The following is a 23,711-nucleotide window of genomic DNA, read 5'->3' on the forward strand; positions in this document are numbered from 1 at the left end:
CTGCTCAATAAACTCATATGTAAATTCAAAGAATACAGGTCAGTCAGAACAATCTTGTAAAATGGTGTAGCTTGAGCCCTCATATAAGATTTGAATCTTATTACCATGTTCAGTAGTGAAGACAACATATCTCTACTATAAGAACAGACACATAGAAAAGTGTAACAGATTTATTAGAAATAAATTCTTAGTTTTATGGTCAATAGATTTTGAAAAGGATGCCATGACTTTATGAAATAAAAATAGAATCTTAAATAGGTTTATTGGCACTATTGCCTCCATAGATTTAAAGAATGATTTTAGACTACTACATCAAACCTTATACAAAAATTTAAAATAAAAAGTGGTTATCAAACTAAATGTGAGATGTAAAAACCTATAAACATTCATGACATTAAATCAGTAAAGGTTTCTAAAAATTTGACACGGAAAGTATTAGTTGCTAAAGAAAAGCAATAATAAACTGGTTAATATCAACTGATAACCTTTCATAATTCTATGAAATAAGTGAAAACATATCCAACAGATAGAGGACACGTATTTTTCAATGCTACAATGTTAATACTACAATGGTCCTGAGTCTTAAGTACTTTTACACCTTCTAACACTATATAAGTTTTTCCCTGCAGGATAGCTTTTAAAAAACATATGTAAGTTAATAGTAAATAGGAGGAGCACATGAATTAAGCTCCTCATTAGGATCTAAGAACAAATATAAAAAACTCACTAGTATGATCATCATATAAAAAATGACAAAAATATAGTAATGCATTTGTGGAGAAATTGATATACTCCACATATCAGAATGATTTGTATAATACTGCAATCATTTTAAGCAGCAAATTTTCGAGTCTTCAAAAGGTGAAAGAGAATTGGATGATCCAGCCATCACACTTCTATGTATGTATTAAAGAGAAGTAAAATCACTTGTTTGGACTGGGAATGTAGTTCATTGACAGTGCACTTGAATAGTATGTGTGAGACCCTGGAAATAATCCCCCAAAACAAACTTTCAAAAGACACACTATAGAGGATGTACTCTGCAAAAATTCCTGTAACTGAATTTTATATCTATTTTAATGTCTGTTCTAAAATTTACAACATTTCTATTTGAAGAAATGCAAGTTTGTGAAAATTAGGCTTGGAAAACCTGTGATTGTACAATTCACTTCCAAAGCACTAAAATGTATACAGTAAAAGGAGATAATACATTGCATATAAATTATATGAGAGCAAAAATAAAAACTATTGTTAAAAATACTTTACACAAATTGCAGAATATCTGAAAAGATATTTTCGGAGTTGGCTAAAAAAAACTACAGCTTTTAAAAAAAGATGATATTTCTGTTTATTTTTTGGTCTATTGTTTTGAGTTTATGCAGAGATAACTCAATCAAAAAGTGTATGTGATAAATGGAATATCTAGGAATTATGCATCACTTATGAGTAATTGATAACCTTTTCTGGAAGAAACTTTTAGCAAATGAGAGAAGACCCAAATCTATGCATCTGCATTTTATGAAAGCCATATGTTACTTGTTCAATCCAATTGCTTTTCTCTACTTTGCTAGGAAGAAAAAGTATTCTCAGGTTAAGAGGCAATAGCAGTGAAAAGAAACAAAATAGACAATCATCTTGATTTATTTGTGAAAATATTAAATAAAACAATTCCACTCAATCGACTCCAAATTTGGTATCTATGAAGATGTTCCTGATTGCCAACATCCATTGAATTTTTGGAATTTTAATTTCTACCAACATATGAAAACTAGAACAAGAAAAAAATTACAGTCTTAGAGCAAACCAGCCTTGGAATAATTTTCTTAATTGTTGTGAAATTACAGAAGAATTGATACTGTTAAGAAAATGATCCTTTCCTATGGAAATCAGTTAAAAATGGTTATCACTTATTATAATTCCAATACCAAACAAGAGTAATTTTATATAATCATTAAAATATCATTTCTTACTATTGTAAAATAGAATAAAAGACCAGTCTCAATATATTATCATTATTCTTAATTTCTAATCATTATCTAAATATCTTAAACAATCTAAATATTCATGTCTTTAACATAGACGTAAATATTCTATACTTTCTTTTTTTTTGGGTGGGGGGGTCCGGTCGTCGGGCCTGAACTCTGGGCCTGGGCGCTGTTCCTCAGCTCTTCAGCTCAAGACTAGTGCTCTACAACTTGTGCCACAGCACCAATTTGGGCTTTTTTCTTTTTGCTAATGTGGTGCTGAGGAATCAAACCCAGGGCCTCATGCATGCAAGGCAAGCTCTCTAGCACTGAGCCACTTTCCCAGCACCAAATATTCTATAATTTTTACTTAACATTTTCCAGGTGCATGTATTCATGTTTCTAAGAAATGTTCATAGCAGTTAAAAGATGTTTTGTGAAATTAATGTGCTATATTTTGTTGTTTTTGTTGTTAGTGTTTGTAATTGTTGGCATTGTCCCTAAGCCTTTTAGTGCTCAAAGCCAGCACTCTACAACTTGAAGCACAGAGCTAATTCCTGTTTTTAGTGGTTAATTGGAGAAAGAATCTAACAAGTACTTTTCTGTCTAGGCTAGTTTCAACAAAATTCTAAGATCTCATTACCCAGAATAGCTCGAATTATAGGCGTGAGTCACTGGCACTTGTTTTATGTGTTTTTAAATTTTTAATTATGTTTTATGATATTTGTTTCACTATATTGTATACTGTTCTACACATAAATTTAGATATATGTATATATTTCTGATGACAATGATCTCTAAAAATGTATGGTTTTCTTTTTTTTCTTTGATTGGAGCTTTAAAAAAAAAATTGGTAGAATACCGTACAGAGGAGTTACAATTACATGGGCAATATAACGAGTACATTTCTTATCAAGTATTGTTGCCTCCTCTTTGTTTCAACTTCTCATCCCTTCCCATACTCCTTCCACCTCCCTCCACCCAATCCCCCCCCCACCATAGTTGTAAAGTTTGTTTTTCGAAACAACGACTTGTACATCTCATTGTTGCAATGGGTCCACCTGTATCCCTATTTATAAGATTTGTTTTTGCCCTTTCCCTCCAGAAATTTTACAAACATCAAATACAGTGAAAGCAGGGGGGAGGGACATTCAAATGAACAAAAAATCATCTTATGAATATGTTCTAAGCAATCTCAAGAAAGAAGAAAACATTTGAAGTCGAATCTTATCTCTTAAAACCTACCAGTTTTAAGAGATAAGACGAAGGACAAAATTTCTCTTAGAGACCAATATATCTTCAACATATTTGGTTCTAAGCATTCCGTCTAAGGCAAATTCAACAACTAGTGAAACTTGTGTTGGCTGTAACTATGTGTCTTTCTCCATGTGTTCATGTACACGTGGGTATAAGTATGTGTGCATTTGTGTGTATAGTAACATACATGTGTACACATATAAGGGCTTATACACATATATGTATATATAAATAACTATACATTTAAAATATATGTGCACACACTAATATATATATATATATATATATATATATATATATATATATGCACACACACACATATATCAGGTGTTCAGTGATTTAACCTACAGTTCCCAGCACATTGTCATTCTCACAAAGTGTACATGATAAACTGCTCTGAGGTTCTGTGGTATATAATGTGTATCACTTTGTACTCATTTCCCCCATTACCTTGTTTCTCATCCTTGTGAACAACTTCAGTCTATTTTCCATAGGACAGCTTTGTTTTCATTACATGTAGTTACTTACTGATAATAAAATAAAAAGGTTGTTTGTAAAAGAAAAAGAACTTTTAGGTCACAGGTTAAAAGTATCATATTCATCCCAATGTTTCCTATGAGATAAAATTTATAATTGTGGTAAAAGAGAAAAGGAATTCCTAGATCTGTTGTTTTGCCATTTAGAATGACAGAGAATAATATAACGTCACTGTTATAACTCTTAAAGAATGCAAGGGTAACTGATGGTCCCTATCATGTTCCTACAAAACCAGTGGAACCTGAAAGATAATAGTAGACTAGCAGAAATTCTAAGTAGCAGACATGCAACATGAAAGAGAAAGAGAGAAAATGAGAGTGAAAGAGAGAGAGAAAAATCATAATACTGAAAGTGCATAACAGATAAACAAGAGCTGTATGAGAATACTCATACTGCTATCCTTAGATTCTACATGTACGTTTGAATGTATTTGATGTATGATAACCCATCAACATAAAATATAAAGTAATTTTGATAAAACATAAAAATGACTCAGAACAAATTATAAATGCTAAAACAATCTTCACAGAAGTAAACTCTCAGAGATATTTCATGACTTTGAAAAGAATAAAGTAGCTTTGGTTAATAAAAATTTAGAAATATGACAATTCACAAAAATATAAAATGATATTCATATATTTCATTATATAACCCAAAGTAGAAAACAAATGTTGTTTAGATGATTTTTTAAAACACAGTATCTCAGGTGCTGGGAAGGTGGCATAGTGGTAGAGTGCTTGCTTTGAATGCATGAGGCCCTGGGTTTGATTACTCAGCACCACATAAGCAGAAAAAGATGGAAGTGATACTGTGCATCAAGTGGTATCACTTGATAAAATTTTTATTCAATATTTTGTTTTAATTTTGTTCAATGTAAATTCATGTGCATCTATAAAAAAATGCTGTGACAATCCCATTAACATCCTCAAAGTACCTCTTAATGATGACTTAAAACGTTGTATTATAGTACAAGAAAAAGAATGCTACAAATAAAGAAAACCAATAATTAAATATTAATGATTAATAAAGTAAAAAAAATTACCAGTGTTTCCAGGACTTGAAGTCTATTACATATTAGATTTTTACTATTTTCTCGTATTCCTGTACATTTAAAACTGGCTAAGTTTATGATGTTCAACAAGAGTTTTATAGGCGATGAGTAGGCGATGATTAGTATATATGGCTCATTTTATCGTTTGTACATGGCTTATATCATCATTTGTTCTTCGCTAACATAAAAAGTATGGAAGCCCTAAAGTTTTAACAGAAACTGTGTAATTAACAAAGTCTTAACTCTTCATTCTGCTTCTTTAGACAAAGACTTTGCAACTTCTCAGTAAAGTTTCTATAAACTCTGAAATGTATATATTTAGTAGTATATGTCTGCTAATATAAATCTTAAATAGTTTATGGAAAAGTATTTTCACCTGCCAGACTTCATTTTGGCATATATAAGCAAATTCTCAAAATTAAATGTTTAAGCAGTAAAACTTTAACAAATCTTTACACTTGCTGCAGTGTTCATTATGGCAGGTGCCTTGTATACAATAATTGAATTCCTCCTCCTACAATTTCTTGAACAACAAATATCTGGAATTATTTTGTTGTGGACAGGTTAATCTTGACTTTATTCTTAATTGTGTGCTTATGGAAGAAATACATGATTCTAAAATTTCACGACAATTCTTTTGAACTTACTTTTTCTTTAATTGTCTAGTTTAAGAAAATCAGTTGCACTTTAGAGATTAAAAAAAAACTGTTCTGTGCTCAATTTGGCAGGACATACACTAAAATTGGAACAATATAGACAACATTAGCATGGCAGCAGTGCAAGGATTACAAATGCAAATTACTGAAGCATTCCATTTTTACAACAACAGCTGGAGGCGATGTGGCCAGAAGGGAACCCTACTGCATTATTTGTGGGAGGGTAAACTTGTCCAACCACTTTGGAAATTAGTGTGGAGGTTCCTCAAAAGAGTCCATATAGAGCTCTCCTATAACCTAGCAATCCCACTTTTGTGCATTCACCCAAATCACCACACGCAAGACCATATTAAAACTACCAGCACAACTATGTTTATTGCAGCATCATTTAACATAGCTAAGATATGGAACCAAACTCGATTCCCCTCAGTAGATTAATGGACCCAGAAAATGTGTGTGTTTGTGTGTGTGTGTGTGTGTGCATGCGTGTGTGTACATGAATTGTATGCCTACATCAGAAATAATGGCATCACCCAATTTGTTAGGAAATGGAAATACTTGGAAAAAATTATATTAAATGAAGTAAGCTAAGTCTCAAAGAACATATTTCCCATGGTATCCCTTATTTGCAATAATTAATATATGTCTGGGATAAGCAGAAAAGATCATAAGCTATGTGCATAGGACTAGATAAGATGATATTAAGATAAATGAACCCCAAGATAAGAACGTAAGTTGTTTTTTCTTTCTTGCTGTTGTTTCTAATGTATTTATAATGTACAATGTGATTTTTTTCCTTTTTTTATATAATCCTCCCTCATAGTATAACCCTTGTTTTCACTGTATTCAGTGTTGGTGCTCCTGCATCTTGTATATCTACTTCGCTAATTTGGGGAGGGAAAGAGAAAAAACAAAATGCTTAGATAGAGATGCAAGTTGACCCATTGTAACAATGAGATGCACAAGACACTATGTTGAAAAACAAACTTCACAATTTAGGAGGGCAGGGGGTAGTGAGGGGTGGAGGGCTTGGGGAGTGTATTGTGGAGGTGTGAGGGAAGGGATGGTGGGAAAAACATTTAAATAAAAAAATAAAATACATGAGAGCAGTAACACAAGAGATGGGAGTGGGGGAAATACTGTACTATACAAAGAAGAGTAGAACAGCTGTGGAGAGCAGTAATTTTGCTTTAACATAGGAGGAATAAACTAGCAAACAAATTTTCAGCCTCATGTCAGTCACTAAGAAGAGCGGAAAAATGCACAATCAGTAAACCAATAGCGATAAAATAGAACACTAAACAATGAAGAGGAACAGATGACTTGGAACAAGAATAACAAATGACACAATTAGGAAACAAATAACAAGCTGGTAAGTTTAAAAAAATTAACCATACTTCTATCAAATCTTTTTTACCTCATAATTTGTTAGAACTATAACTTAAATCACAGATTAATAGCATATTATTTTAATAATAAGTTACTTATTATTGATTTCTTAAGTTTAATGTTTAATATATAATTTAAATTTTAGTATCTATGGCAACGAAGAAAGTGAAACTAAGTTTAATAAGTTTAATAATATATTTCATGAATTGTAAAATTGAGAAACATTAGAATTTAAACAAATAATATATCATTATTGTTTCAATTCTGTGAATTATGTAATAATTATGTAATAATTCAAAGTGTATTCTTAATGTTAAATAATAAATTATTGCACATGACTCTTGGTATTAGGCAGAAGGGTTCAGCACCGTGGTAAAATTCACACAATACTGTACATGAGCATATGACTCCTCTCTAGCTTATATTGTGGAAATTTGATTTCTACATGCATGTTAAATTCCTGTCTAGGTGACAGCTATACAATTATATATGTGAGGAGTATTTCAGATGATACTTAAAAGTCATATTCATTAATTAAATTTTTATTATTTTGTACTAAATAAATATTTATAGACAGACTGAATTTCTGAGTAGATGATGGTGTATGTTTGCCAGATTACATGTATTGAGGATTATTTAATATTTCTGACATTGTTTCTACGGTTAGATTTAATTTTCCATAAGGGGTTAAGTGTATTACACTGGATATATGAAAGTAAACTGAATGTTTATTCCATTAATCCTTTGCCACTTGTCTAATCCCAATATAAATTATCCATGTATTTGAAGTAATGAAAATAACAACAGATATAAGCAAGATAAATCAGTCATACTAGACAAGTATTTTCACCTTTATTTTGATAGTTGGTCCTCTTTTACACTACAGAATATTCTTGGGAAAATGTGCTCCAGGCTGACCACAACTGCAGAATATTTTGGTTTGATCTGTCATAAGAGTAGGAAAGAAGGTGAACCTTCCTTCCAAAAGTCAGCTCCCAAGGATGTGATCTGTTTTATGGTGGTGACTTGGAAATGAACATTTTTCACAGTTAATCTTGAAAAGCAATCTTGATAGACCATTTCTGTACATGGTTACAAGGATTATTCATGGCTTTTCAAGGATGCCAAATTGCCTCATTTTGAGACAATTAAGACAGGAATTTAGTTAGCTGTTCTTTGTATCTTTAGGAGAAAAGACCATTGACTCTAGGCCAGAGAAATCAATGAGGCCCAGAGAAGCTACTACCTTGAATAGTAATCCTAGACATCTAAAAACAAACAAACAAACTAAAACCTCCAGTAAGCACAGCCAGTCAGGGCTGCTATCACAGTCTACATGAAGTCAGTCAAAAAAAAAAAAAAAAAAAACAGAAGCTGAGAATCAGTTAGCTGATAACTAATATATTTTTATGAGGGAGAATGAAATGAGATTCCAGAGAGAGGGTCAGAAAGACTGATCAGAGAGACTAAAATTGGTCACACGAAGATTGGAAAATAGAATTCCTTGTAGAAGAAATAAATCATACAAAGCCTGTGCATGTAAGTACAAGACAGCAGACCAAATTTCAGAAACGCACAATTTCTTAGAGGTCAGCTTAATGAATTATCCAAGGAAATCTTTCAATTCTTAAAAATTTACCACATGTGGGAGAAGGCCAATTGCTGAAGAGAAAGAAAATGGCATCACTCTGATAGGAGGTCCAATATCACATTAGGAAGCAATCGAGCACAGATTTGTAATAAAGAGAGAAAAAACATTATTCCAAATGAGGGTTTCATTTCTTATGATGTAATAGTTCCTGATTTAGGTGCTAGAGATTACCGTACAATTGATCCAGTCTCACAGCTCAGTTAATATTGACTGCAATATTCCCACATGTAGGAAGGAGAAAATTTACAAATGTCTGATGACTGAGTTGAGGGAGAAGTGTTCTAATAGTGATATCTGAAGTTTAAACCCAATATAAGAGACGGATTTTCTTCTTTTATAAAAAAACAAAAAGAACCATTTTTAGCCTGGTGCCAATGGCTCACAGCTGTAATCGTAGCTACTCAGGAAGCTGAGATCTGAGGACTTCTGTTCAAAGCCAGCCTGGGTAGTAAAGTCCCTGAAATTCTTATCTCCATTTAATCACCAGAAAACCAGAAGTGACACTGTCGCTCAAGATGAAGAGCACTTACCTTGAGTTGAAGAGCTCAAGGTCAGTGCCCAAGTCCACTCTTCAAGCCCCTTGACCAACAACAACAACAAAAATCTCCCTTTTCTTGGACTGCCTACATATTTTCCTAATATTCAACAAAGAAGGCATTTTATCACCCAGTATATTTAAGTCCTATCCTAGCTACTGCAAATAGAATGATTTGGTATCTTATGTCAAGAGATTCGTATTTGCGGAAACAAATACCAGCAGTAGTAACTTTCTTTCCAGTCCTTGAACTCTGGGCCTGGGCTCTGAACATGATTATGCTAGCAGCTTTAACATGAGCTTGTTTGTTATTTATTGGATTACTGTCCATGAGGAGTATTACTGAGTCATAAGGGAGATCTAGGTTTAGTCTTTTGAGGAATCTCCATACTGCATTCCAGAGAGGTTGAAAAGTTTAATTTCCCACCAACAGTGTAATAGACTTCCCAATTTACTACATCCATGCCAGCATTTGCTATTGTTAGTTTTCTTGATAATGGCCATCCTAAATTAGACGAGGTAGAATTTGTCTTGTTTACTTGTAGATTTGTAGGCACTTTCTTGCTACCATAAATGAATCAATGAAACCTATATTTCTCTGAGTCTGTATTCCTTTCTCTTAGTATAATTTCCCCAACCTTTCATTTTCCTTAAGACTGGTGAAAAGTCATCCTTTTTGATGAGTGAATAGAATTTCATTTTGTGTGTGTGTGTGTGTGTGTGTGTGTGTGTGTGTGTGTGTGTGTGTGTGTGTGTGTGTGTGTGTGTGTTCATGATGCCTATAGGCCCATGAGTTCATTTCTAAGCCTTCTGTTTCATCTGTCATTTTGTAATTCCATATTAAATTTGGATTGCTTTCAAGACTGCGTTGAAGAATATTATTGGGATTTTGATGGGTATTGCAATGTCAATTGTTTGGGGGCAGTTTTTTTCCAATGCTCCTGTTTGGAAGAATTAACATCCTTAAAATTGCAATATTGAAAGACTTTCCATTTCCTTTAATCTGCTTCAATTTCCTTTTTTAGATTTTTAATGTTTTCACAGTAGAGTTCCTTTGCATATTTAGTTAAATTAATTAATTCCTAGTTGTATTGTTGTTTCTTTGTTTAGATTTGATTAGATTTTGAGGATAAAAAATATGAGTTTGCTTTTTGGATTTCAGCCTCAACCTTCCCATTGTTGGTAACACAGAAAAACTACTGATTCTTGTGGGTTTTACACCCTGCTACATTGCTGAATGTTAGCATAACCTTTACTAATTTGAGGGAGGAACATATAGGTCCCTTTAAATATAGGATCATTTCATCTGCACAAAGGGTTTGATTTACTTCTTTCCTATTTGAATTCCCTTTATGTGTTTCTCTTGCCCTTACCTCTTGCAACATGAAATATATGTTACTACATTAAAAGAAAGAGAGCAGACTTTTTAACCTGTTTGCTACAAGAAAATTAATATTAAGCAGAGCTAATTGAAGTAATTACTTATTTTCTCTTCAGATGGTGAGTATAGTTCTCTTGGATATCTTGGAAGAAAACACTTTACTGGTGCATTACATTGAAATAACTGGCTAAACTTTCTTCTTCAGAAAGGCAAAAGCACATTTCTTTCATATTAGTATTATAAAATCATAAATAGCTGCATGTTGAATTGTTTTCCTCTGTAATTTTGAATTCTATTCTTCATCCATCAGGTATGTAGAGCTTTGAATGACCAATTATTTAAATTCCTATATTGCTTATATTGTGATGTAAATCTTAGGAATATTAATATGGATTTATCTTTGAGTCTCATCGTAAGCTACATTCATATTAAACTTATGCAGTCTCAAGAAAGAAACCTGAGTATTTTACTCTTTTCTATGTTTTATTCAATAAATCTTTTCTTTTTAGAAATATGCTCTCATCTTTAATATTGTTCCAGTAAACATCATGTATTTCTAGTAGTTTTACTGAAATAAATATCAAGTTTGGAACAGAAAGACATACCAAACTCAGTGTTATCACTTTAAAGTAAATCCTTGGGGATTATTTTTATACATAAAAATATAAAAGTGCAGTGAACATGTTTATACACGAATAATATAATGGTTAAGTCAATTAGACACAAGAACTACCACATCAAATCTCAATTTACTTAAAGGCACCAAAATATTTGTGTTCATGAATTTTTAGAAAATGACTAGTCAAAACAAAGTTTATATAATATTTGAAATTTAAAAAATGAAAATTAGACCCAGATTTGCTGTCAATATCCTGATTCAAGGAATACATTTACTCAGCAAACCGAGAAACAAAAAATAAGGGATTGTCACATAGAATGAAAGATGTAGAAGCACACTGTCTTTCCTTAAGATGTTAAGCACATGCAAATAGTCTGATTTTTTTCAAAGATACTATAAAAATTCACAAGAGGATTTGAGATCAGAAGTGATACATAAGCAAAGTAACTGGAAAACTGTATATGTAAATTGGGCTTTCAATATAGGATGACAATTTTTCAATAAATGAGCCTATAGAAGATGATTTTGTATCTCCAACACACAACCAGTATTCTACATTTCCCTACATACTCCCATTCTCTAACCTCAGTTTCTGATCAATATGCTTCTAATTTCATCATGTCAATTGCTACTAAAATAACAAGGTGGGTGGTTTTTTACCTTTCTAGATCCAATAAATTTTAGTATTTTGGAATAGTAATATAAAATCATGAAGTTTGACTTGAATAATAAATTTGGGGATATTGTATTCAGGATACTGTTAATTGGCCTGAAGCAGCCAGGGATCCTATTATGAATGCACAGACATACAGTATACTAAGAACAAGGGACCTGATCTCAGGGAAAGATACAGGACCAGGCACGATCCTAAAGCAAAGAAAAAGCATAGGAGCAAACATCAAACCACTATCAATACAAAAGAATGAAACTGATCTCTGATGGGTCTGGGTGGTAGTTCTGTCTTTGTGTGGGAGAGAGAGAGAGAGGGAGGAAGAGAGAGAGAGAGAGAGAGAGAGAGAGAGAGAGAGAGAGAGAGAGAGAGAGAGAGAGAGAGAGAGAGAGAGTGTGTGTTTAGAGTGGCTTCCATATTTGCAGTGCATAGAGCATTACTTGTTAGGGAGAAGGTGCTCATATTAGAGCTCTGATACCACTGTCATCATTTTTTATTGTGAAAAACACTTGCTTAAACTCTAATTGAAAAAGGGAAAAGTAAACTAACATTTTACACGATTGTTTTCAGAATTAATTGGTATATTTAAGGCCAAAAGGAGAAACTGGAGATTAATATGATATATTTGTCCCTTCTGAATATTACACAACAATAGCTGTGATTTCAGGAGTCTCCAGCATTGTCCTCACAGCTGAATTACTAATATGCTTAAGAATATGAAACATATGATAGAGAAATAGATCAGCCAGCAAGCTGATCAGCCAGCAAGAACTAGTGATAAAATCGAACTTTTAAGCAGGTTGCCACATCTTTTAGGAATGTAATTCCTTCGTACGAATTTTAAATTTTGTGGCTTCCCTCTGTGATTAAAAGGTAACAAAATACTATAGAAACAAGAATTCCTGTTCAGCCAAGTAGAAAGTGCTTGTGATCTCATCCTCACGTTGCAAATTTCCATTTCATAAAACTCTCTTTTAGAGTGCTTTCATTTAATACACTTCAGCACCTCATCCTTCCCTGTGGAAGACAGGAAAAAAGATAATTTTGTTTTAATATAATCTTACGTAAATTAGAGTGCACAGACATGATTTGTATAATTACAGAAGTTAGTAATAAATGTAAGTAGGGATCATGTCACAACGAAAAATATAATTAAATTCACATAACAAATCTAGAAGTCACAGCATTTTGTGCATGAAAACATATATTAGATTAGTTGCAAAATTTCTATTCTGAGATTAACTTTATATTAAAGTATAATACACTTTGCCTAAGGATTGAAACATTTTATTGAAAATATATTTCTTAGAGATAGTTTTTGCTGCATAATTTTAAGAAGAAAATAGTCCCAAAGTAATCATTTTTCTTATTATTTTACGGTTTCCATGTGATTAACTTCCAAATTAGAAATCCAGGTATGATTTAATTTAATATAAACCAAAATATTATTAAGTATAAAGACCTTATACTCTCTACATTCTTCACACTAAGGTCATCAAATATGGTGAGTCTGAATAATTAGTCTCTGTGTGAACTATGTAAATATCACTTACAATGTGAGTGAAATGTTTAGAAAGTAGTATGTATTTTTGTTTAATTGCTCTGAAGAGAAAATAAATGTTATAATCAGAGGCTAAAATGGTTAGATTTAAAATTTAGAATTCAGGAAATGATTTTGACCACACTGGTTATTAGAGCCTTCACAAAAACCTCATGAGAAAATTCATATTGATGAAGCAAATATCCCAGAGGTTAGACATTTACGAATAGAAAAATCCTGTCATTCTGAATATATAGAGCTACATATCAAACATAGAAAATTTAGCTTTTAAATACCTTAATATATTAATATATTTACTTGCAAGGTAAATACTTGTTCTGAAAGGAGAATTTGAAAAATAAACATAAGTATTCATTTGATAAAAGACAATGTTTAAATATCTCTCATTCAAGAAGCAAGATGTACAGTTTGTTCTTTTTCAAGCCAATTATGTTCTCTAGACTTACCACAAACAGTAGATTCGTAAACCTAAATCATTGCTTTGTAGGGAAATAGAAATTTATTGTCCTAAAAGTCATGACTATAACTTTTTTCTCAAACAATTACTAAGTAACTGTTTTATATTTTTATCATGGAATCATATTTGAGATATTTTTATTGATTAAGTTAACTAATTCATCAATAACAATATATAAGTTATGCATGAACAAAGTTTATCTAACACAAGTACTTTCTTCACAAGTCATATCATGGCTCTGCTGAAGAACACCAGAAAGAATGACATTGCCTCATTTGTTAGGAAATGGAAAGATTTGAAAAAAATTATATTAAGCCAATTAATCCAGGCCCAAAGAAATATAGTTACCAAGGGTCCTCTTATTTACAATTACTAGTATAAGTCTGAGACAAGCAGAAATGGTCAGATAAGTTGATGTTAGGTGAAATGAACCCCAAGATAAGAATTCGAACGCTTTTTTTCTTTCTTGCTATTGTTTATAACATATTTATAAGATGATTTCTTTGTTGCTTTGTATGTCCCTCCCGCATGGTGTAACCCCTGCTTTCACTGTATTTGATGTTGGCATAATTAGTGGAGGGGAAAGGAAAAAACAAATTGTTTAAATAGGGATACAGTTTGAACCATTGCAACAATAAGATGTACAAGACGTTATGTGGAAAACCGAACTTTACAACTTTTGGGAGGGGGAAGAGGAGAAGTGGGAGATTGGAAGGAATGGGAAGGGGAAATAAAGGAGGAGTCAATAATGCTTTATAAGACGTGTACTCATTACCTTGCCTATGTAATTGTAACCCCTCCGTATGGTATTTTCACTATAAAAAAAGAACCCTATTAGGTAGTGTTATTTATTTCTTAATTTTGAGTTATTTTGTTAATGGTTATTACTTCCCAGAATTGGCAGTTTCATTATGCTCTTTCCATAATATATTTAAAGCATTTGATTATACTTCCTCTATTTACTTTTTCGTACTCCTTCCTCCAAAGAACTTCTGTTTTTCACATAAAATTACATCTTTATATATGCACATATAATTTAATTTGGAAGATTTAAGGTGAAACGCTACTTAGTTCAAGATGTACAGTGGATTAACAGGATGAATAAAAACTTGAATATTTTTGTTAAATTCTGAATTGAGCTATCATTATAGTTATGGTTAGGGTTAGGATGCCAGACAGAATTAGAATGAGGTTAAGAGAAATAGAAAATTTAGGTTCAACACAGGATGACTCATTGCAACAATGATACTCACAAGACACTATGTTGAAAATCAACTTTACACCATGGGGAGGGAGGAGTGAGGGAGGTGGGAGAGGGAAGGGATAGTGGGACAACAACAAAGAAGAGGGTAACAATGCTCAACAAGAAATATACTCATTACCTTACGCATATAACTGTAATCCCACTGTAATTGTCTTTACAATAAAATAAAGTTTTAAAAATGAAAAAATAAAACCTGACATGAAATAGAAAAACACTTTAAAATTTTAGGTTCAAAATGTAAGTAAAATTTAGACCTACATGCCTAGCAAGAATTAGGATAATTTTGAAATAAAGCCTTGCTATTAATATTATGATTCAGTTATATATAGGTTTAGGATTAGGCAAGGTGTTCAAGTTAGAGCTGGGGTAAGGATGAGAAAAATATGTAAGATATTGTATAAAACTGTAACATGTTTTAAGAAGAATGAATGGCATCAAAGTTAGAATGAGAGAAAACCAGTGTCTGTGTTACTTTAAATATTCAGATATAATTTGGTTTAAAGTGTGAGTTTTTTTAATTTCTTGTTAGGATTAGGGAAAGATAAGCTTTAGTTTTCCACTAAGAAGTAGAAACAAAAAATGTTTGATTGAATAAAATCTACATAAGTTTCCTTACATTAACCATTTGGTGTTAATTCAGATTTTTATTAAGATTATGTTTCTGGTTAAATGGGGTTTAGGATAAAGAAATGGGTTAAACTGGTGGCTCATGCCTATTATCCTAGCTACTCTGGAAGCTGATTTCTGAGGATCACAGCTCAAAACCATCCCAGGTAGGAAAGTCCAGGAGAATGTTATGTCCAATTAACCACGGTAAAACCCAAAAGTGGTGCTGTGGCTCAAGTGGTAAAGTGCACACCTTGAGCTAAGGAACTCAGGGACTGTCCCCATGCCTAGAGCTAAGGGATCATATTGAGGCCCAGAGATCAAGCCTCTCAACCAACAAAAAGAAAAAACAGGAATTGGCTAAATGTTAAGTATATTCGAATTTATTTCAAGTTCTAGGAATTCAGGAAAAGCTGAGGTAATAGAAGTACAATGTATTTCATAATATCATTATTTGAGATCAATGGGTATAATGATTCCTGCTGTGGAACAAGATAGATTCACAGTGAAGAGTGAGAAAATCACTAGGGTTTAGGAAAACCTGCAATTTACTTCAAGAATTAAATCTCTATTGAATTGAGATTGGAATTTCAGTTAGGATGACACAAAATCAGTATTTTTCATAAATTCAAGAATTAGGATAACATTAGATTCAAAGTTATGGTTAGGATTCCAACCATGTTTAGGGTTAGAGGGAAGGAGAAAAAAATGAGGCTCAAATTGAAGCTAAATTTTAGAATAAACCCGATAAGATTAGAATATTTGTGAACGAAATTAGTGCTATTAATATTAGAATCTACTTACAATTAGGCTTCTGGTTATTCTCAATGTTCCAGTTAAGATTAAGTTTAAGGTTAGAAAATGACTAAGATATTGGAAAAAAATTGAAATCTTTGTTTGGAAGGCTTATTTCTATAAAGAGGATGTGAAAATTACTGTACTTCTGTTACTGTTATTATTATTATTGACATAAAATTTCGATTAAGATTAGGTCAATATTTTGTTCTTATTATGATTACTGATATGAAAAAAGGTTTTAGTATAAAATTGAGTTTTCACCAACAAGTAGAAGAAAAAAATGTGAGATTGAATAGTAACTAGAGCATTATCATTATATTTATAATTTCTCAGTGATCATTCTTGTAATGATTAATAAGAGTTTTCCAGCCAGGTTTAGGTTGAGAGTTAGTGTTAAGTAATGAACTAGATGGTAAGTAAATCTGAAACTGTTTTAGGTCACAGGGGTTCCAGAAACGGTAGGATCAATTGAGACAACTGTATTTTTCCTGATAGGAGAATTTGAGGACAAGTAATATAGTGGTTCATGTTAGGGAACAAGATCACTTCAAAGGTAGAGTCAGGAAATTTGTGGGAATTAGGGCAAATTGAAGCTCATTTCCAGAGTGCAAACTGGAGTATTCATTACAATTAATTAAAACTACAGTTTTTTTCTTAAACATTAGAATTGGACTATCTTTAGGGTAAAAGTTAGTTTTCAGTTCCAGTTGAGCGTAATGTTAGCATTAGGGAAATGGAAAATTTAGGGGTCAAACTGAAAGTAAATCTTCAAATAACAAATCAAGTTAGAATTATGATATATGTGAAATAAGAAACTGCTAATAATATTAGGATTAGGGTGTGATTAGTGTGAAGGTTAGCCTCAATGTTCCAGTTAGGGTTCGAGTAAACCTACAAACTTTTAAGAAAGATGAGTTAAATCAAAGATAAGATGAATAAAAACTCATGTATTTTTATGGCTTTTAGAATCCTAAGGCAATTAGTTCTAGGGTTAGGGTCATTTTCTATTACAGGTTAGACAGGGTTAGGGAAAGGAAAGTTTTAAGGTAAAACTGAGTTTTCTTCTAACACTTTCAAATAAAATTATTGTGAAATTTGACAAAAGGTACAGAGTTTTCCTTAGTTTCATATTTAGTGTTCAATAGGGTTAAATTAAAAGTTAGGTTTTTAGTAAGGTTCAGGTATGTAGTTAGGTTTAGGAAATAGAGTTGATTTTACGTAAACCTCCAACTTCTTTTTGGAGATATAGAAGTAGAGTAATAGTTAAGATCAGTGGAAACTAGGGTATTTTTCATGATATGACGATTTGAGGTTAATGATTCATAATAGGGAACAAGATAAATTCAGATACCAAGTTAGGGTATCTGTAGGATTTGGATCAAACTGCAAATCATTTCAAAGACAATGAGTATCTGTTAGGATGTATCTAAACTTGAGTATTTTCCATTAACTTTAGGATTGGGTTACTATTATCATCAAGGTTACTCTTAGGGTTCTGACAAAGATTAGAGTTAGGATTAGGTAAATGGAAGGTTGAGCATAAAACTGAAGAGTAAATCTGAGAACTACAGGCTGAGAAAGAGTTAGGATGAATGTTAAACACAGGATTGCTATTTACATGAGCATTCAGGTACATTTAGTGTTAGGGTTAGCCTCAATGTTCCCATTAGGGTTAGAATTAAGGTTAGGGTTTGAAAAAATATAATATATGAGGTACCACCACAAACTATTTTAAGAAGGATGTGTTGAACCAAAGTCAGGATGAGTAAAAACCAATATATTCATATGATTTTTATTTTAATCCATAGGGTTAGGATTACTTTTCTAATTCAGATTAACCTTAGGGTCAGGGAAGGGTAAGATTTGAGGTAATACTGTTTTCTACTACTAATTACGGGTCAATTATTTGTGAAATTTAATGTAAACTACAATGTTTCCCCTACATTTCCTATCAGAGATCATTTGGGTCAGGTTTAGGGTAAGGTGTCCAGTAAGGTTAGGGATAGGGTTATGGTTAAGTAATAAACTAGAGTGTAGTAAATCTGAAACATTCTTTTGTATACAGGAATTCAGGAAAAGTTAGGCTCAATAGAATCTACAGTATTTTTTGTTATGTATTTTAATATTGTGAGCATTTGAAGTCAATGGTTAAAACTACTCCTAACTGAGAATAAGATAGATTCAGAGTTTGAATCTATGCTGAATCAAAACTCAAGTTCTTTTTATAACATTAGGATTGGGCTACCATTCGCATCAAGGTTATGTTTAAGATTCATGTCTGGGGGTGTTGGTGTTTATGGAAATGGAAAATTTACTGTCAAACTCAAACTCAAACTAAACTTTAGATCTACAAGACAAATAAATTTTCAGATGAATGTGAAGTAGACTTCTGATACTAATATAAAGATTCTGGTGCAATTAGGGTTATAGTGAGTTTCACTGTTTGATTCTGGATTAGGGTTAGGCTCAGAAAAAAGGTTTCGATGTCGGGTTAAAAATAACCAATTTCAACAAATATCAATTCATTCAAAGGTAGGATGAATGAAACGTAGTACATTAGGAGGGTTATTAGGGCTAGGTTTAGGTTTGTTTTTCTAGTTCAGGCTAGGTTTTGAGTTGTGGAAGAGGAAGCTTTAGGATAAAACTGAGTTTATTTTTATTAACAGATGTAAAATAAGTGTGAAATATTCTAGAAAGTGTAGTATTTTCCCTACATTTACTTTTCATTGTGTATTAGCCTTAACATTATAAATTTCGGTTTTAAATTACATGTAGATTTAAAGTTGGAGTTAGGAAATGGATTAATGCTAAGTAAATGTGAAAGTTATTTTAGGATCTAGGACAGAAAAAGCTACAACCTAGAGAAATCATAGTATTTTTCATGATGTCAACATTCCAGGTCAATTGATAAAATGGTTCATGTTAGGGACCAAGGTAACTTCAGGTCTAGAGTCAGGAAATCTGTAGGACTTAAGGTCAACTGCAACTTATTTCAAGAGTGATAACTAGATTATCTATTAGAATGAATAAAAATTGAGTAGTTTTTATTTACTTTATGAATTGGCTACAATTAGGATGAAGTTTAGGGATAGGTTTCTGGCAGATATTAGGGTGCAGGTTCGAATAATGGAAAATGAAGCATCGATATGAAAATAGAATTTAGAACTACAAGAAACAAAAGACTTTGGACAAGTGTAGAGTATTGGTAGTAATTTTAGGATTTTGGTTTAATTATATTTTGCGTGAGCCTCAGTGTTTTAATTAGGGTTAGAGTGAAGTTTAGAAAAATGGTAGGATACTGCATAAAACTTCAACTTATTATAAGGAGGATGCATTAAATCAAAGTTAGGATGAATGAAAACTATTCTGGTATCATTCCTTTTAGGTGAGATTTACATTAGTACTGGTTAGGGTTAGGAAAGGGTTACATTAGGATTAAATTGTATTTTCCAATAACAAGTAGAAGAAAAAATAAATGTTATATTGAACAGAAACTTGAGAATTTACTTACATTTTCAATATGGTGTAAATTTGGTAAGGGTAGTGGTAGGTTTCTGGTTTTGTTTAGGAATTGGGTTAGGATGAAAAAATGGGTTGGACAGCTGGTAAATCTGAAACTTACATTAACATCTAAGAGTTCAGGGATAGTTAATATCAATGAAAACTATAAATATACATATGTGTGTGTGTGTGTGTGTGTGTGTGTGTGTGGTGTGTGTATGTGTGTGTGTGTGTGTGTGTGTGTGTGTGTGTGTGTGTATGAGAATATGAGGTCCATGAATGTAATGTTCATGTCAGCGAAGAAGATTCTTTCATAATTATGAGTCAGGTAACCTGTAAGATTTGGGGTTAATTCCTTTCAAGAAAGACAAATGGTGTATCACCTAAGATGAATAAAACTCCAAGATTTTTCTTCAACTTTAGGATTAGGCCACCATTAGGAATAGGGCTCAGGTAAGAGTTCTGTGCAGAGATATGGTTAGGGTTAGAAAAATGGAAAAAGGAGGCCTAAACTAAAAGTAAATACACGCCAAGTAAAGGTGAGGAGGAATGTGAAACATACGTTGCAATAATTTGAGGATTCATATATAATTAAATTTAGGTTTAGCCTGAGTGCTCCAGTTGGTGCTAGGGATAGAATTAGAAAAGAGAAACTATGAGGTAAAATGCAACTTACTTTTTTTTATTGTATTTTTTCTATTGTGAAAATATTCTACAGAGGGGTTACAATTACATGGGCAAGATAATGAGTACATATCTTATCAAGCATTGTAGCCTCCTCCTTTGTTTCCCCTTCCCATCCCTTCCCATCCTCCCCACCACCATCCCTCCCAAATCTCCCCGACCCACCCATCAAAGTTGTAAATTTCGTTTTTGACATAACGACTTGTACATCTCTGTTGCAATGGATCCACCTGTATCCCTATTTAAACCACTTGTTTTTCCCCTTCCCCTCCACAAATTATACTGGCATCAAATACAGTGAAAGTAGGGGTTATACTGTGGGGGAGGGACATACAAAGTAACAAAGAAATAATCTTATAAATGTGTTAGAAACAATTGCATGAAAGAAAAAAAAAAACCTTTGAATATATCTTAGGGTTCATTTCCCTAACATCACCTTATCTGACCTTTTCTGCTTGACTCAGACATATACTAGATATTGCAAATAAGGGAAACCATGGGACCTATGTTTCTTTGGGCCTAACTTACTTCACTTAATATAATTTTTTCCAAGCCTTTCCATTTCCTAACAAATGGGGCAATGCCATTCTTTCTGATGGAGGCATAGAATTCCATTGTGTATATATACCACATTTTCTTGATCCATTCATCTATTGAGGGGCATCTGGGTTGGTTCCATATCCTAGCTATCGTAAGTAATGCTGCAATAAACATAGTCGTACTGGTAGTGTGTTCTAGTGCTTTAGTGTGTTCCTGTTTGTAAACATTTGGGTAAATGCCCAAAAGTGGGACTGCTGGGTCATTGGGGAGCTCTATGTGGAGTCTTTTGAGGAACCTCCATACTACTTCCCAAAGTGGTTAATAAGTGGGCTAAAGACTTAAAGAGAAACTTCTCTGAAGAATTAAGAAGGATGCCCAATAGACACATGAAGAAATGCTCAAACTCCCTAGGCATAAAAGAAATGCAAATCAAAACACCATTGAGATACCACCACACTCAATTTAGAAAGGCTAAAATCAAGAACTCTAATAACATCAGATGCTGGAGGGGATGTGTACAGAAGGGAACCTTACAGCATTGTTGGTGGGAATGCAACTTACTTTTAACAATTATCAATTGAGTCACTGTTAGAATAAAAGAAAATAAGTATGTTTGTGGGACATTTTGCATGCAAGAATAATTCGAGCTAATTAGGTTTAGCTTTCTAGTTTTACTTAAGGGTAGAGTTTTAAAAATGGAAGCTTTAGGGTAATACTGACTGTACTACTTTCAATCAAAATTAAAATAGATGTTAAATTTTATTAAAAAAATAGCAGTGATTTTTTTCCTTTCTTTTTACTTTTACACTTTTGTTTTTAAATTAGGTTAAATTTAGTGTTAGGTTAAAGGTTAGGTTTAGGGATATAGTTAAGTTTAGGAAATCAATTAATGTTAATAAAATTGGAAAAGGTAGGATCAATGGAAACTAGAGTTTTGTTTTTTTCCTGATATCCACATTTGAGGTTAATGGTTGTAATACTTCATATTAGTTTGTGAAATAGCTTCAGATTTTGAGTCAAGAAATATGTAATTTAGAGTGAGAAACTGTTTTGTTTCAAGAACTATCCTTTATATCAATTTTAATTATTTACACACATTTAAACTTTCAGAGGTAGATACATAGTTCTTTGATCACTTTTCTTATTGTCACTGTTATTTAACTCTGCCATTACACGAAGACTAAAGTATCCTTAAGTTCTTATTCTAGTGATTAGAATATATCATTTAAATAAAAATGAAAACAATCAGTATGAAGACTTGAAAAAGTTAGAGACTTTGTACTCATTGTTCCCTTTCACCATCCTCTATGACTGAACCTCTCTTTCCCTGGTATTTTTCATTCTAGAGAAGAAAATTAAATTAAGTTGGCACTGGTAAATGTATTAACATTTTCTATAATGAAAATCTAGAATGTATCCTTTAACCTACAGTCTTTACTAAACTTGTTCTCTCACCTGCCTTATTCAATAAATGATGCTGCTTCCAAAGGAGTTCTTAAGCATAAAATGTAGCTAATGAATAATGTTCATTTTCTCTTCATGTTCGCCTTAACAGGACAGAGAATTCTAGTTAATGACACAATGGTACAGCCATTGGATGAATGTGAAGATGATCTTGGATGAGATCGTGCAGAGGGGCCATGAGATCAATGTCCTGTCATTCTCTACTGCCATTCGTGTGGATTCCAGAAAATCATCCCTTTTTAAATTTGAGATTTACCAAATGTCTTTGAATACGCAGGTGTTGAAAGTCATTTCAAACTGTAGGTCAATGAATGGACATATGAGTTCCCAAAATACTGTCTGGAAATTTTATTCAATATTGCAAAGCATGTCTAGAGAATTTTCTGATGTTTATGAAATCCTCTGCAAAGACATGTTCTGAACCAAGAAAATTTGAAAAAAATTACACGAAGAAAAGTTTGATGTCCTGCTAGCAGACCCCCTGGTTTCCTGTGGAGAACTGCTGTCTGAGCTACTGAAAATTCCTTTTGTGTACACTCCCTGCTTCTTCCCTGGCAATGAATATGAGAAACAGTTTGGAAGACTTCTGTTTCCACCTTCCTATGTGCCTATTGGACTGTCTGAGATCAGTGATCAAATGTCATTCATGGAGAGGGTAAAGCAGATGATGAATATGATTGTTTTTGATCTGTACTTTCAAACATTTAATGAGAAGAAGTGGAATCAGTTTTATAATGAAATTTTAGGTAAGCTACCATTTAAATTTTTATGATTTAATCCTAACTTTCTGTTCCTTTGAAGGTGAGCTGAAGTAAATATCAATCTTAAGCACCTGAGGGAAATTCAGATCAACGAAATGAAAGGCTTACATTAGAGGAGGAATTAAAATTCTCTGGCTATCTTCTTTTTAGAAACATTTCCAGAAGGAATAACTCTGCTACTTGAATCAGAGACTGCGTTTCCAGAGTATTGTGTATTTTACTATACTTTTATGTCAGGTTGAAGAACAATATTCCAGGTACCAAATGTTCACAAATATAATCCTTCCTATATGGAAGGTTAACTTCAAATAAGCTCAGTCAGAAAAGTCAGTGAGACTTTTAACTCCAATGAAACAGCAAAAGGC

The 23,711-nt window shown here is 32.6% G+C and overlaps 1 non-coding gene across 1 annotated transcript; it reads left to right on the top strand.

Annotated features, from left to right (window-relative positions):
* The first annotated feature begins 5,521 nt into the window (after positions 1 to 5,521).
* Positions 5,522 to 5,628, top strand: LOC122122191. Its single transcript, XR_006150134.1, has one exon. It is a non-coding gene; the product is annotated as a U6 spliceosomal RNA (small nuclear RNA).
* The last annotated feature ends 18,083 nt before the right edge of the window (positions 5,629 to 23,711 follow it).

The sequence above is a fragment of the Dipodomys spectabilis genome, unplaced genomic scaffold (assembly GCF_019054845.1).
Source record: "Dipodomys spectabilis isolate Male_0828 unplaced genomic scaffold, ASM1905484v1 ptg000206l, whole genome shotgun sequence".
Lineage (NCBI taxonomy): Eukaryota > Metazoa > Chordata > Mammalia > Rodentia > Heteromyidae > Dipodomys > Dipodomys spectabilis.